Source organism: Malus sylvestris, chromosome 7, assembly GCF_916048215.2.
Source record: "Malus sylvestris chromosome 7, drMalSylv7.2, whole genome shotgun sequence".
Taxonomy (NCBI): Eukaryota; Viridiplantae; Streptophyta; class Magnoliopsida; order Rosales; family Rosaceae; genus Malus; species Malus sylvestris.
Window position 1 is genome coordinate 8,166,591 of NC_062266.1, and position 12,761 is coordinate 8,179,351.

Sequence of the window (12,761 nt, forward strand, 5' to 3'; positions counted from 1 at the left end):
ATAGTGTTGATAGATGAAACTCAGGAAGGGGTAAATGCAAAGCTTAACCTTTGGAGAGAAGTGTTGGAATCTAAAGGTCTTCGCCTAAGCCGATCAAAGACAGAATATATGGAGTGAAAGTTCAGTGCAAATGGAGGCCAAAACGAGTTAGGGGTGAGGATCAGAGATCAAGAAATACCAAAGAGCGACCGTTTCCGTTACCTAGGATCTATCTTGCAAAAGAACGGAGAATTAGATGGAGATCTCAACCATAGAATACAAGCTGGATGGATGAAGTGGAAGAGTGCATCCGGCGTGTTGTGTGACCGCCGTATGCCACTAAAGCTCAAGGGAAAATTTTATAGGACGGTAATAAGGCCGGCGATGCTGTATGGCACAGAATGTTGGGCGGTGAAGCATAAACACATACACAAAATGGGTGTAGCGGATATGAGGATGCTTCGTTGGATGTGTGGGCACACGAGAAAGGATAAGATTAGGAATGAGGATATCCGGGGTAAAGTAGGAGTAGCCGAAATTGAAGGAAAGATGAGAGAAAATCGGTTACGGTGGTTTGGACATGTGCAAAGAAGGCCTACTGACGCTCCGATTAGAAGATGCGACTATGAGACAGAGGGTCAGGGCCGAAGGGGTAGAGGAAGACCTAGGAAAACTTTGGAAGAGACCCTAAGAAAAGACTTAGAGTACTTGGATCTAACGGAGGACATGACACATGACAGAACACAATGGCGTTCTAAGATTCATATAGCCGATCCCACTCAGTGACTTGGATTTTCCAAGTCTCCAACCGAGAAGTTTTTCTCACTCGGGAAATTAAGGGAACACTACCTCAACCTACATGCTCCACTCACAAAGCTTCAACATAAAAGCTTCAACAAAAGAAAATTCAAAGAACTTAGCGAAGAAGGCTTTGGTGTATTTAACACAATACGTTGAAATGAAGGAAAGCTTATTTATTGATATCCCCGATAAGTTACAAATATGTACATATACTTGAGTCAAAATAAACAAACAAGAGGGAGCCTTCACAAAGGTTGCTTAGGAGAAGTCTCAGCAATCGGTAGAGCCCCAGAAAAAGAAGGCACCGGAGGGGGATCATTCGGAGCCTCAGTACTGGACAGAACCCTAGAAGGAGGAGGCATCAGAGGTTGATCATTTGGAGCTTCATTACGCGGTACAGCCCCAGAAGACGAAGGCAATAAATGCCTTTGGAACAAACCCACAAATCTCTGATGATCAAGTAAAACCTGACCATCAGATTCCTTCATCTGGTCAAGCTTCTTCTTCATGTTTGTAGCATAGTCATGTGCGAGCCGGTGCAACTGTTTATTCTCATGCTTGAGCCCTCTAATCTCCTGTTTGAGACTCATCACTTCAGCCGCCAATGATTCAACTTGGCGGGTTCGAGCAAATAGGCGTTGGGCCATATTAGACACAGAACCTGCACACTGAACACTGAGAGCCAGAGAATCCTTAACAGCCAACTCATCAGACAGTTTGGAAAGTAGTCTGTTATCTTTGGGAGTGAGAAGGTTCCTGGCCACTACCGCAGCGGTCATATCATTCTTCATCACGGAATCCCCAATGGTAAGAGGACCAGTAGGGGAGACGAAGGATGGGCGCCATATGTTGTCTGGAGAAGGCGGGGCTGCCTCTTCAACAAGGTTCAAGTCAAAACGACGGTCGGAGGGGCCAGACATTTTCAAAGGTGTTGAAGAGAGAAGAGGTCGGACAAATTAAGATCTTATAAGTACAAGAATGGAGCTTCTACTGGTGGAGATTCAAGTGTGCTTTGGAACTTAATGTCAGCCCCTATAAAAATCTGCACTCGACGAAGCTTCAGAAATCGAAGAGGCGCCTGCTCAGAAATCGAAGAGGCGTTTGCTTTCTCAAAAGCTGGGCTGCTCAGAGACCACGAGGGTCGATCTCAGAAATCGAAGAGGCGTTTGCTTTCTCAAAAGCTGGGCTGCTCAAAGACCACGAAGGCCGATCTCAGAAATCAAAGTGGCTTGCTTTCTCAAAAGCTGGGCTGCTCAGAGACCACGAGGGCCGATCTCAGAAATCGAAGAGGCACCTACTTTTCCAGCCTTGTCAGCACCTGTCACACGCACACTCAGCTTTGCGGAAATTATGCGCATTTTGTCGAAGATTTCTGGCGAAGTAGAAAGCACATGAATCGTACTGTTCAATCACCCACTTCCCACACGCAACAGTAGCTCATGGGTACCACAGATAACTTTGCCAAAGTTCTCTGACAAAGTTGAGACACGTGAAGCTTTCAGCTTCCACTACATCGCTCTGACCAAGAAGGGTAAAAGAATAGCAAAGAAACAACACTAACAAAGTTTAGACACATAAATTTTGAAGGTCTAGCTACCATATTATTACCCACAAGGGTAAAGGAACAGTACCACTGCTGGATAATTGGAAAGTCCCGGTGTGTCAACCTCTGTGCTTCGTGGCAAGGTAGACTAGCAAACATGCCCAACCTTTACTCACATTCGAGAAAACACTCCCAACAAGATTGCTTGCTCCAAAATCGAAGAGGCACCGCCCTCCGAATCTCGAGAGCCAGACTCCCAACATGATTACTTTCTCAAAAATCGAAGAGACACCGCTCTCCGAATCTTGAGAGCCAGACCCCCGGCAAGATTGCTTTCTCAAAAATCGAAGAGGTATCGTTCTCCGAATCTTGAGAGCCAGATCCCTGACAAGATTGCTTGTTCAAAAACCGAAGAAGCACCACTTTCCCAACTTCAAGAGCTGGATCTCCTTGGATAAAGCTTGTCTGTAATCTTCACACGCAACATCAGCTTTCCAGATACCACAGACCACTTTTTCAAAGTGCTCTGACAGAGTTAAAACATGTGAAGCTGGCAGCTCCCACTACCGTGCTATGACCAAGCAGGGTAAAGGAATAGCATTATTACTTGATGTTAGGGAGACTCCTATATATGTCGACCTCCATCCCTAACAGACAGGCAGACCTGCAAAAATGCTCAACCCTTCCTCTTATTTGAGAGGGCACTCCCAACGAAGCCTTTCGAAATATTCAGCTTTCTTTCCTCCCGATAACACCTCTGTAAACAAGCTGTACTAGAGCAAGAATATCTCATATCATGAGGGTTAAAAGCAAGAGTATCCCATATCATGCTTTTTCCCTGTCTTTTCCTTTGGCCTTGTTCTTACCAGCAAGACAAGGAGAAAGAGAGCAATCAGTCAGCACTTGGAATCAAGCTTCCAGCCAGGAACTGACTGCCTGGAACCCTTTACCTGATTACTTACCTGGCATTGCTCTCGAGTACTCATCTTCAACATCTTATGCTTCCAGGGAAGATACCGCATCTGCCTGAGGAACAAATATGGCAAGTGAGAAGGATACAAGGAAGCATGTGGAGACAAGCGTAACAGCACACGTGCCGATACATCCACTACTTTGTCAAAAGCAAAAGTATCCCATATCAGCAGGGTCGAACGTACTCTAGATTTGATGGACTTGTTTTGACCCTCAAATTCTTCAGTCGGCCTTATACTCTGGAGGAAACCAGAAAACCCTCCAGCCCAGTTCAAGAATAAGCCTGTGGAAAGTTACTTCTTCAAAAGCAAAAGTATCCCATATCATCTCTTCTCATTTTTCTTCTCTTTATCCTTCATGCTGCCTGCAAGATAGGGAGAATGTGAACAATCAGCCGGAGCTCTGATTGCTTACCTTGTCTGTCACCTCTTTCAGCAGATCCCCTAGCTCGGCGACTTGGGGGACTCCTACTACATGGTTTGTATCGCGCTTGACCAAGCCTGAAACTACAAGTAAGCTTCAAGTGAAATTGATACATTACCTTGTGCATCTCCACCAGTTACAGATACCACCCCTGGATGGAGGAAGAGTACTTCCAGAGAAGATGCCACATCTACCTATGAGACAGATAAGGCAAGTTAAGATGATACCACACTCCGGTACTTAGAAGTTTCGTGGTTACGAGATCATTCTCCCACAATATTTCCTAATGTCATTTGTACTAAATCATTCACTTGTACTCACTAAAGGAGAGCTTGAACCTATGTACTTGTGTAAACCCTTCACAATTAATGAGAACTCCTCTATTCCGTGAACGTAGCCAATCTGGGTGAACCACGTACATCTTGTGTTTGCTTTCCTATCTCTATCCATTTATATACTTATCCACACTAATGACCGGAGCAATCTAGCGAAGATCACAAAAAGTAACCGTTTTTGCTACCTAGAATCTATCTTGCAAGAGAACGGAGACTTAGATGGAGATCTCAACCATAGAATACAAGCTGGATGGATGAAGTGTAAGAGTGCATCCAGCGTGTTGTGTGACCGTCGTAGGCCGCTGAAGCTCAAGGGAAAATTTTATAGGACGACAATAAGGCCGCGATGTTGTATGGCACAGAATGTTGGGCGGTGAAGCATCAACACGTACACAAAATGGGTGTAGCAGAGATGAGGATGCTTCGTGGGATGTATGGGCACACGAGAAATGATAAGATTGGGAATGAGGATATCCGAGGTAAAGTAGGAGTAGCCAAAATTGAAGGAAATATGAGAGAAAATCGGTTCCGGTGGTCTGGACATGTGCAAAGAAGGCCTACTGACGCTCCGGTTCGAAAATGTGACTACGGGACAGAGGTTCAGGGTCGAAGGGGTAGAGGAAGACCTAGGAAAACTTTGGAAGAGACCCTAGGAAAAGACTTGAGTACTTGGATCTAACAGAGGACATGACACAAAACCGAGTGCAATGGCGTTCTAGGATTCATATAGCCGACCCCACTTAGTGGGAAAAGACTTTGTTGTTGTTGTTGTTGTTGTCATGGCCTCTTTTGAATTTTAACAAGTTAGGTTTTGTGAAACACTTAGCATTTTCTTCGAGCAAAGGGAGTGTCTTTGAGTGAGTATGGGTGCACCTGATGAGCTATCATCAAGGAAATTGTTGTGCTTTCCAATGAGCAACATGGTAGTAATCGGATCTAAGAATCTAGTAGTCTTTCGTTCTCTACACCACTACTTCAGGAGAATGTTATAGTCGTGGAAGGATGAGAAAAATCTTCTCCAGTCAAAATTCGATCGGATTACATAAACTTCATAATTATACCCATTCATGGACGTAAATTTTTCAATCATTTCTTTCTTCAGGCAATCTTTCATGATTGAAAGGTCCGTAAAGCGAGCTAAAAACCATGGAATCCTCTTTAGCAAGGTACTTCTTTTTGTAATGCTTCAGGCATAAGTTTTCACATGAAGATTATGGCTGTTCTTATTCAGCTCTTCCACGCCACTATTCATTTCAATGGATTTCAGCTTTTTTCGTAGTCAAGTGGAGCTCACGTCTCGTATGAACGAAATGTAGTTTTTCTCAGAAACTTCCAAATCAATGAAATCAAACTTGTTACGGTTTGACAATTCGCTGAATGGAGGGAACAACATTGTAGTTGGTGCTATGGGAAATAAAAACTCCATAAGCATCAAAGTTAGAACATTCGGGTTCTAAGGCATGGTTTGGTCTATTGGATCAATCATGGAGAACTTTGGGTCTTTACTGAGTGGTAAGTATTAGGAAAATTTAGGTTTCTATGGCACTTTTCTGAAACTTCAGGTTAGGTGTTAAAAGTATTAACTTCAGGTTCATAATACCTGCAACAAACACAATATATACAAGACTATATATATTTATTGAAAACTTATTCAATGACTTACAATTGATTTATTGACGATTGAGTCAACAAATTGAAATAAAAGTAAGGACATTGGTGCACGCAGGCATCCTTGATCTTAGAACTAAAAGTGTTTATAATTTTTAACTGGGAAATTAATAGTTGAAATTATCTTCTATTCTTGTGAATACGCAGAAGGTTCAACTTGCTTCTTCAGATGAAGGCTTTTTCTTAAATAGACTGAAGATTGTTGATGATTAAAGTGGGAAATCCGGCTGCATTGTGAGCTGGAAAAATGCTAAAGCTGATTATTGTAGAAGCATGCAGCCATAATTGGGGAACAGGATGATGGATGAATAGTAAAAAATGATTTTACTATTCATGAATAGTGTCTTGTCTGGAATGATTGTTATTAATTGCTACTGCTTTCGGTGCTGATTTTGACGTATTTCCTTGAATCACATGCCGAGTAACTGTTTGTTCACATGGGTTGATTACAATTCAAATGGGTCTTGGGAATCTTGATAATCTGCCAATTTAGCTTTCTGACTTGCTGAGTTGGTTGGTTGATGCGAGAATGCATCTGAAGATTCCGAGTCTGAGTCTTCTGTGTAGAGCATCGCTGCTTCTGCAAGTAATTGTTGGGCTAGGTCTTTGAGCTGGGTGGATTTTTCCTTTTTTTTTTTTTTTGAACTTTATGACTTAGATGACTTGGCTATACCTTTGAGAGATGATGAAGGACTAATGTCTGATAGGGATTGTTCTAGGATGATTGGCAATGCCATTTTTTATTGAACCGAAATAGCTGGAACTGGAGTTGTTGGGATAGCTAGAGCTGGAGTGATGGGAAACTCTGAGATGACCAAATTGATGATCTTCGGATGGTTGAACTTATCCCACCATTTGACTGATCTTGAATGGTAAACTTCACCCGTTTCGACTTCATAATTCCATTTCATAATCCACAGGACTTTGTACTTAGCCATGAATAATGGGAAAAGTGTAATCCTGTAGTTGAATCGACTTCTATCAAATTTTTGCTGGAAACTAGCTGAGAGGAATTGCATAAGTTCGTCTGGGAGGAAACTGGCTGTTGGGCCTTGAACGGACCACCATTTTGGGAACCATGCAGGAAAATTTAGTCTGAAACCTTTGTCAAAATTAATAAACCATGAATAACTAAGGTCTTATGTCTGGTGGAGAAAGATGTTAGTCCATGCTTGGATATAATCGAAATAATTATAAGGATTATTGAGAAAAAGAACATTCTGTGAATGAAGAGGCTTGGTTTGATGAAGGGGGAGTCCCCATTTTGATTCAGTAAAAAACTTTCCAATGTAAAGAGAATGGTAAATGATTTTGTTTTTATGGGTTTTGTGGTAGAGAGGTTTGATTGAAATGGACTCAGTTTCACAGAGGATGACTTGATAATATTTGAGATTTTTGTAAGATTCAGTAGGTTGATAATGAAAGTTGGGTTGATTCTTGTTTTACTAGTGATGGTGGTAGAGTGGCTGGAAACCTCCTCTGATCAATTCTTTTTCCTGTCATTCTTCCTCTGCAAAAATTCTGTGGTTAGGAAATCAGGGATGCAATTTTGGCTGCCTTTAATATATTCAATGTCAAAATAAAAAATACTTAATATGGCTTGTCATCGTGCAAAAATCTGTTTTGATGCAATGTTTTGAACATCTTTTTGTAAAACATGTTTTGCAGACTTGCAATCAACTCTGACTAAAAACTTTTGATTTAATAAATCATCTTGAAATTTGCTAATGCATAATACGATAGATAATATTTCTTTCTTAATAGTAATATAATTACTTTGTGCTGGATTCCATACTCCTAAATGGAAATGAACAATTTGTTCAGGAGGTCTGGAAGAAATTGACTGTTTGAGAATACCCCCGTAACCAATTTCAGAGGCATCAGTTTCAACAATTTTGAAGGAATTAGGAGTTGGAATGCCAAGACAGGGCAAAGTCTTAACATGTGATTTGATTTGTTTAAATATGGAAGTATGAGTATTGGACCATGATGAGGGATTTTCTTTTAAACGATCAAACAAGGGTTTGCATTGTTGTCTAAGATGTGGATAAAATTCTGCAACATAATTTAAGATCCTAGAAATCTTTGTAATCGGGTTTTGTCAGTGATTTCATCCAGAAACTTATTTGCAAATTGAATTACTCTATCTATTGGTTGAATGGTTGACTGGTGTATATTATATCCTAAAAACCTAATTTTGGTTTGGAATAACTTAATTTTAGTTGCTGAGACAACTAATCCACTTGAATTAATTATCCTAGCAAACATGTTTAAGTGTTTCCAATGCTCATTTATCGATTTGGAATAAATGAGAACATCATCAATGTAAACAATTGAGAAATGACTGTATTGATTAAATATTTCATTCATGATATTCTGAAACTCACTGTGTGCATTCTTAAGACCGAATGACATTACATTCCATTTATAATGACCAAAAGGAGTAACAAATGTTATTTTGTATTTATCCTCCTCATGAATTTGGATTTGCCAAAATCCAGATTTCATGTCAAATTTTGAGAAGATTACAGCTTGACTAAGTCTCTTAACTAAATCTCTTTTGTTGGGAATTGGATACCATATCCATTCCAAGACTTCATTAAGAGGTTTGTAATTAATGACTAACCTGGGAGTTCCTATTTCTATTTCAGCATTTTTCTAGACATAAAAAGCAGGACAAGACCAGGGTGATTTGCTTCCTAATGATTCCTTTATTAAGAAGTTCTTGGACTTCTTTTTTTTCAAAATTCCATAACTTCTTGACTCATTTGGATTGGTCTGGCTTTTGTTGGTATTTTCTTTTCATTAAGTTCCTTATTGAAAGGAAGTTTAACAATGTGTTGTTTTCTGTGCCAAAAGGCGTTGAGAATATTCGTACAAATTTCATTAACAAGTTTCTTTTGAAAATTGTCAATGCTTTGTAACAAAGATTTGTTTGTTAATTGTTCTTCAATTCGTTTATAATTAATTTTTTCTTTTAAGAAACTAATTTGTTGGTAATAAGATTGATGAATTTTGATATACTATCTTTCTGTTGTCTTAATTTTCTGAGGTCTGTCTCTGTACAGAATTCAAATGTTATTTTTTGTCCTAACATCCCAGCGGTTATGCGATTATGGTGAACCTTAAAAGGATATAGAAGGGCTAGAAAGGGGAGATCTAAAATGATTGGATCAGAAATGTTTTTAATCAAGACAAATGGGGTTTTAAAACAAATATTATTTTGACAAACATGGGCTTTCGGAATTTCATATTTCAACTGCATTGGTGATTGATTTGCAGCACTAAGTATTTCCACTAAGTATTTTTGATGATTTGTGAAAATACTTAGTAAGAATTAATTCTTCTTGAATACAATTCAAGTCTGCACCTGAATCAATCAAAGCAATTGTGTCTATATGGAAATCTTCAATTATTATTTTGATTTTAGAATACCATTATGGATTCTTATTTTGTCTAATAAACTTAATACTAAATTTTTTGTGGACTTTTCTTCAGACTGGGAGTTTGAGTTATGACTTGAAGAAGAACTATTATGCTCTTCATCATGAATGTTTGTAATATTTTGTGTTTGAACTCTACTGAGTTGTGTACATATTTCTAGGTTTTCTGATTTTATGAACCTAATTTCTTCTTTGATTTTATTAACTTGTTTCTGTAAATCCTTCACTATGATTTCCTTCTTGGGCTTATTGAACCATTCTAATGTTGTGCTAAGACTTATTTTTTGAGATGACTGGGGTTGACTAGTACTGGCTTCTTCTTGAGAGACTAGTTTCTTGAGCTTTTTTAAGTAAAATGATTTTAACTCATGGTCATCAACTTTACTAATTAATTCAATAAGAAGATCTTCTTGTTCTTCTTGTTCTTCTTGTTTATTGAGGATTGGAATTTTATTACAACAAGTATCAGTACATCCTATCCTAATATCTGAGGATGATAGACTACTTGAGGATTTGTTGGAAGAAGATGAATTAGAACTTAAATCATCTTCATATTGACTATGGTCTGTATCTTTTAATTCTAGAACTTGGATTAATTGAGTTTTCTCTTCCTCAGAGATCTTTAATTGGTTGATTGTTTTCTTGGCTCGACATTTGTTTGCATAATCACAGAATTTGCCACACTTGTAGCAATTTCCTTTTTGTTCTTGATTTTTGGAGTGGAGTTTTCCTGAGGGTTTCCTCTTCCACTTATTGGACTTGGGTTTTTCGTAAAATATATTTGTTTCAAGATTCTTATTTTTAAATTTGTTATATTGGAATGTCTCCTACTGGAATACCTATTGTAGACTTCGGATTTTTTCTTTTTATTGGATGGAGCAATAGGAGGTAATCCATATTGTTCACAAAATGTTCCTAATTCGTATTTGGCTACTGACTTGTCTTTGTTGACTTGTTTTGAGATTTTCATATCTATACACATTTTCAATCCTTCTTTCTGGATGATATTTATAATATTCCCATAAGTAAGGGCATGATATGATATGACACCTTCTTCATTAACTATGACATTTCTAATTTTATGGGCAAAAAGGTTTGGTAATCCATTAATAAGTTTTTCTTTCCAAAATGGTTGATTACTATCTTCTATAAGCATGACTCTAGACATGAAAACATCATTGTACCACCTAAAATCACTTAAGGTTGGACATCGTAGATTACTAAGTTGATCATGAATTCTAGAGGTGACATTACTAGGTGTTTCTATAAAATGTTCAATAATGGTAAAGGTAACGTGTTAACTGCATTTGAGACTCCTTGTCCTATATGCTCATAAAAAATGGGAATTCCTTCTTCATCCCTTTTAACTGCATTTTTTATTTCATTTCTTGATTGTTCAGTGAGGTGTTTTTCCCACCATGAATGAAGCATTCCTGTAAATCCAGTGACCAAGAGGTCAACAACTTGTGTTTGACTCAGATTATGATTGGTAATATAACTACCCATGGAGATGTGTTGTAGCTTGTTCAAAAGTTCTTGTTCAGATAAACCATCTATATTCCATTCATAGAGTTTATCAAATGAAACTGAGAATTGATTTTGAATGTTTCTTTCTTCAAATTGAATGTCTAGAGGTGTGGGTCTTGGATACCAATTCTTGGTAAGTGTGGTTGGGCTGACTCTTCTATTTGTGATTCGTTTGAGCTCAATATTTTGAAAGGCTTGTTCTACTTTCCTAATGGAATCTGTTTCAGTTTTGTTTTCTATATCCCAAATTGTAGAAATTGTTTCTACTTGAGATTCCTTTGCGTGTTGCAAGACATTAACTGTCTTTTCTTGTTTTAATTCTTGTAACATTTGGTCTATTCTTTGACTTGTGGAAATTGTTTTCAAGGCAATTGTTCTAGAAGAAAATTCTAGAAAATTAACCAAAGGTTTTTCCCTATGTGTTGGTTTTGTTTGGGAAAGTTTATCTATTTTGGTTTCAATTTTGTCTAATTGTTTTCCTATGGTGTGTAAACTCTGGTTTGTGAAATTGTTTTGTTCGATGACTGGCTTAACTCCTGCAGCTTCTTTTGAAAGTTTGAAATGAGTAGCTGGTACTTGTGTTTTTGCTGTTGTACTTAAAATAGTTTCTTGTGGAGGGTGACTGGAAGAGACTATGGTTTTGTCTTCTTTGACCCAATTGTCTTTGGTAATGACTTCTAGCTTCTTTTTAGTCTCATAATATTTTTCTACAAAGTCAAAGAAAAATATTTCAAATTTGTGATGGTTCATGAAATTGGTCCATTTATTTTTAATATCCAATTTTTGTTCTTTTGTGTATTTGTTTATGAAAATATTTAGCTGAGGAATGTTTTTTTGTGGCTTCTATGTCAGCATTGAGCTTTTTCCATCGAATTTTAAATGACTTATTTAACACAAGTAATTGATGATTAATTTGACTTGCTTCGAAGTCATGTTGTGGGAGAAGTTTGTTCTCCTTGATCTTGAATGTTTGGTTTGTAAATTGGATGGGAAAATTGAGAAGTAGTTTCTATTGATATTAATCAAGTCATCGAGTAATTCTTGGTGAGTGACAGTTGAATTTGTTTCTACTGCCTTTAATTTTTTGTTGATTAAAGAATTGATGAGATCTTGGTCTTGACCTACCATGTGGCAGATGTGGATCCAATAAAAGAATTTCTACTGGGGGTTAAGGATTTATGTGAGTGAGTAAATTCTTGTGGGTTAACATTTGATGTTTTGGATGGTCGGTCAAAATTGATTTTAACTGTTTCATCAAAGTATTGTTTTATGTTGTCTAGGTTGACTAAGCTGTTCTGGATACTAATAGGTTTATTTTGGTTAATCAAACACCAATTTGAGGGCAAACTGATATCCGACCACCTAATGGTTATGGGTATTTTAACGTTGGTGTTTTCTTGGTTGGTTTGGATTAGAAGTGTGTGGTCTCTAGGACATTTGACTAAGGCTTGGAAGTTCATATTTGTTCCCGTGACCTTGTAATAAACTCTGAAAATTAAGGCTAATAGTTGGACTCATTCAAAGACTTGGCATTCTGAAGTCTTGATGTTTAATGTGAGTGCTTTCAGCATATGGAGATCTGAAAGACTTATTGTGAGATTTGGGAAACAATCAAGATGAATTGGTCCATTGTAGAGACTTGACTCAATCATTCCAAGAATGCTATCACTGAAGTCAGTGAATCTTGCATCTCGGAGACATAACAGAATAGAGGTATTAAGGCATTTTCTTGTTAATGGTTTGACTGCTATATGGACTAATCATATATGGATGTAATTATAACCATTTTTTTTGTGGGGTTTGATTTGATCTGGGGTGAATAATTAACAAGTTTCATGTTTTTTACTAAGAGCATAGGCCCTTTCAACTATTTTTACATGGTGTTCACTTCTAAAAGAGGCTACTAACCATTTTTTTTTATAAATATTTTTTATGAAACTTTGGGAATATTCCAATCTCCAAAGTCGACATTGTCATCTATTTGAAATTCTAACCTTTGTTCTTTATTTACTATGTCTGGAATTGTTCCTATATTAGATCTAGAACCAGTGCTGGCCACTGAATTAGATC